We start from the raw sequence: 4717 nt of genomic DNA on the forward strand, positions 1-4717 counted from the left end.
GTAATGTTCTGGTTTTATCTGAAGTTGGTCTTTGGGTGTGGTGATTCTTGTGCTGCTTTCGCTGGACCCTGCTGTAGAGCCTCTAAGTAGTCCGCGTGGGAGTCCCTTTGCTGCTCAGCGTGTCCCGCAGAGTTGTGTTTTCGCTGCCGTGGTTTGCGCGAGCTAATTCAGTGACTTCCTTACCGCGGCCATTTTCCTTTCTCCTCACTTTCTTTTTTAAACGTTTTTGCATGATTTCTTTTTCCAAAGTTACTATTTGACTTGGAGTTAGTGGTTTTTGAATTCTGCTTAGCTCTTCTTTGTATGCCTGCTAGTCTGCTTTATATGCATCTTCATATATATTTTTCTCTGAATCAAGAAGATCTCTCCATAGCTTGGCGATTTTTAAAATTGGTTCTGTTACTGCAGGCTCAAGGGGTCCACCTGCCTGCGCGTGTCCAAGCCAAAGGAAAACACGAGCAGGAGTTTGCAGCAAAGAAAGTAAAGGTTTATTTAAGGAGTTGGCACCAAGCCTGGAGACACAGGTGAGCTAGTGCTCTCAAAAACCTGGCTCCCTGATGGCTTCTAGTGTCTAGGTTATATAAGGGAAAAATCATTAATCATGGTTATTATAGGTGTTTGGGTCATGGGCTCTACTGTTTGGTCAGGGCTAAGGCAGGGAGCAACTGATTATGGCTTCAGGTCCTGGTGTCAGTCATAGCATTGTTTGGTTTGGTTCCCAGGGGACGTGGTCTGTGCTTTCATGAGTCTGGAGCTGAAACATAAGTGAGGCCAAAGTGTAATCTTTTTTTTTAAATTTTTTTTTTATTGGGGAATTGAGTTTATGGGAACAGCGCTGGGGAATTGGGGGAAGGGGAACAGAGAAGTTGCTGTCCTTTTGTTCTTCAGTCTAGTTGTGGAGGACGTTGCCCCACTGGCCCAACTTGGCACCATCATTGCACTCTTCCCAGGTGAGGCAGATCAGTCGCCAGCTTCTGGACAGCCGTTCACTGCAGCTGCAGGCCGCTCACGCTGGCTGCTGGCTAGATACAGTAGCCCATGGCAACCCAGTGCCACAGGAGCTGCAGCCTACACCATCGCCGGCGTCTCACAGCAGCCCAGCTCCAGGTTGAGCTGTTGTCCAGCATCTTAGCTGTGGAGGGCAGTGTCACTGGCCCTCACATGTGGGATCCGAACCGGGGCCCTCTGGCATCCCAAGCCAGCTCCTAACCATCGCACCACTCGGCCAGGCCCAAAGTGTTATCTTTGACTAAAACCTTATTCTAGTTTGAGGTTTCGTTATTGTATATTGGTCATGATTGATAGACCTGAAACTTTATTCTTAAGTGTTTGATGTTTACCAGAACTTAATGTCCTAAGGGCTTAATGATTAAAAGGAGTGGATGTACAATATATGTATAGATAGGAGGATCTGGGGAAAGAATGCAAGTGAGTTACAGTTCTATCAGGATAAACAAAGCTAGCTTGGATTAAAGCAATATGCATGCTAAAGAAATGAAGTTCATGTATGGTTCCAGATCTGAATTTTTTGCATCTGGGCTCTGAGCTTTAAAATAGAACGTACGAAGTCATAGGGTTCTTTGGATAACTACTCAAGGTGGATGGAAACCATTTCAGTACAAATGTAGAACTGAAGGGACAGCTCAGTCAACTCCCACAGTCTGCACAGAGAGCTGCTCCAGGCTTTCCCAGTGCACTCAGCATGCCCCATGCGCCCCACCCTAAAGAAGTACCATTGTTCTGCCACAAGGCAGTGACTGGGTCCCAATCATGTAGAACCCTTTGGCACAATAGAACAATCCAACAATGACAACTTGAACTCGCAGACAACCCTCCTGAGTTCGCTAGCATGCCCACCACTCACAAGGCACTATCTCTTATGTTCTAATATTTGGTCTTTGACCCGGGTTCCTGACACAGGGCTTCTAAATCCCTTGGAATTTCCTAGGTGATAGGATAGGCTTTTGTTCTAACGAGGCAACTTTGGGTGGCTCTTGGATAGCTCCTGGATGGGAGCTGGTCACCAGGAAGACCAAGCCATAATTAGAAGCTTGGACTTTTCAGCCCCACCCCTTACTTTTCTAGAGAAGGGAGAAGAGCTGAAAATGGAGTGAATGACTGATCATGCCTACATTAGTTGTTGTTCTTTGTTTTTTTAGCTGAGCCATCCTGCCACCCGTTGGCAGCTCAGTGGCAGCTCAGCTCAGGCTGGGAATTGAACCGGCGACCCTGTTGCGCAGAGCTCACACTCTTGAGTGAGCTCTTAACCAACTGAGCCACTCGGCCGGCTGATCATGCCTACATTAGGAAGCCTCCATAAATATCCCAAAAGTATGGGATTTAGAGAGCTTCCAGTTTGGGGAACACATCCACATACTGAGAGAGTGATACACCCCGACTCCACAGGGACAGAAGCTCCCACTTTCAGGTCACTGCCAGACCTCCTGCTATGTACCTCTTCATCTGGCTATTCATCTGTATCTTTTATCGTGTCTTTTACTGGTAAACATAAGTGTTTCTCTGAGTTCTGTGAGCTGTTCTAGCAAATAATGGAATCCAAGGGGGAGGAGATCATAGGAACCTCTGATATATAGCTGATGAGTCGGAGCACAGGTAACAATCTGGATTTATGATTGGCGTTTTCCCTATACAGGGAGATTACTAGGGTTGTGTGAAAAGGACTTGAGAACTAAATTGAAGAGACTCTCAGGGGCCAAACATGAAGCAATTTGAGCATGTAAATACAATAATTACAACGGATTGAAATATATCAAATATGTTTGAATATATGAGTTCATAATGATACTTAAAAATATAATTGGTCAAGTTGGAGAAAGCTAGGAAACTAGCTCATTATTTTGAATTTGGTAAATAAAATAATGAATCAAACATTTAACCTGCTTTTGTTATACACATTCTTTCTTTGTGTAACCAAATAGTGAGGAAAATGTTGTTTTTGTATAAGATTCCAGCTAATAAATTAAGAAGGAATTATAGAATTTCACAACTGTTAATGAATTAATGGATTTAGGCAATGGTCATCAGTGTCTGTTAACATTACAAAAAGAGTGATAACCAAATATCATATGACTCTTAATGGGAAAATAAAGCAGTACCTATGAGGTATTTTTGCCAAAGAATAGAATTTGAACCTGATCAAACCTCTAGATATAAATATGAATTTTTAGTACAATACACAGACAAAGATATTAAATAACATCACAAAGATGTAGGGTAGAACATTCAGACTTGGATTTAGAGTGAGGATGTTGGGGAGTGGAACTCTACAGAAAACAACATGGTTTCTTCAACAAATAAATTGCAAGACAGGATCTGAAAATGAAAATAAGAAAAAACTGCATTTACAATAGCATCAAAAAGAATAAAATATTTAGGAATAAATTTTAGAAAGTAGCACAAAACTTAAAACAACAAATCTTAAAGACAACAAAATATTGAAAGAAATTAAAGAGGATCTAAATAACGGAAAGAAATCCCATGTTCATGGAGCAGAAGACTTAATATTATTGAAATGGCAATGCACTCCAAATTGATCTACAGATTCAATGCAACCTCTACTAGAATCCCAGCTGGCTTCTTTGTAGAAACTTACAAGCTGATCCTAAAATCCATAAGGAAAGTGCAAATTTATCCATTGTAAGTGGATAAATAGGTATATGGCCATCATGAGTTTAACCAGCATGTATCAGTTTCCTTTGAGGTTTCTGGAACCTGAGTAACTAAGGAGAATATCCTACATCTTGCCCTCTCACCACAGTTTTCTACCCTTTGAAGTCCCCCTTTAACAGAAAACCCACCTCCCCCTGATATCTTCAGAAATCAGTGTACAATTCTATAATACATCATCTATATATTGCATTGTGTGTTCACCACCCAGAGTCAGTTCTCCTTCTATCACCATATATTTGACCCTCTTTACCCTCGACTACCACTCCCTCCCCGCTTGCTCTCTGGTAATCATTAAATCCTTTTAAATACAGAGAAAGAAGAAACCAGTATATATATATTTTAGGTTTTGGCAGGGATCTTAGCAATTATCTAATCCATGGATTCCTGAATCTAGCAGCACATCAAAATCACATAAAGGATTTATCAAAAGTATAGATTACATACTCCTGCCTCTGAAATCTTTGCACTGGGGCCCAGGTATGTATGTTTTTAATAAGTTCCCTAGGGGGTGATAAGCTGATTCATATATAAGCATTTAGGAACCACCAGTTTTTTCTAGCATCTCACCTATTGTCCCTTCTACAACTCCCTGGCTTGTGTCATTCAGCCTCTGAATAACAACTTCACAAGCAGCCCATTCCATTGTTTAGACAGTTTACTTTTGTCAGAAAGTTCTTCGTTATGAAATCTGCAACCTCTAACTCCCAATTATTTTGGTATTAGTTTTGACCTGAGATGGCAGATAGGTTTTGTAGAAGCCTCTCTTAACTTAAGAAAAAATACAGAAATACAAGTTTCTCCTTTGAGTGTTGGGAGCCGGCTGCACCTCAGTATCTGACATGCCTATCACACTGCTATTGGGACAAATCTTGAAGCTCTGGCTGAGAAACAGATGCTGCTTTATGTTTTGAAAAATTTAAATTCCCCTTTGGATGCCCCCAGTAGGATAAAAGATCTGACACCCCTTCTTAGATTGTTTTATTTTCTTTAAATAAGTGAGTTTTGGACATATTACGATAATTCTGTT

At 41.4% G+C, this 4717-nt stretch overlaps 1 pseudogene; it reads right to left on the bottom strand.

Annotated features, from left to right (window-relative positions):
- The window catches only part of LOC109377208 (transcription factor A, mitochondrial-like), a 44398-nt pseudogene that overhangs the window by 1381 nt on the left and 38300 nt on the right, over positions 1 to 4717 (bottom strand).

This window comes from Hipposideros armiger, unplaced genomic scaffold, assembly GCF_001890085.2.
Source record: "Hipposideros armiger isolate ML-2016 unplaced genomic scaffold, ASM189008v1 scaffold_1322, whole genome shotgun sequence".
Lineage (NCBI taxonomy): Eukaryota > Metazoa > Chordata > Mammalia > Chiroptera > Hipposideridae > Hipposideros > Hipposideros armiger.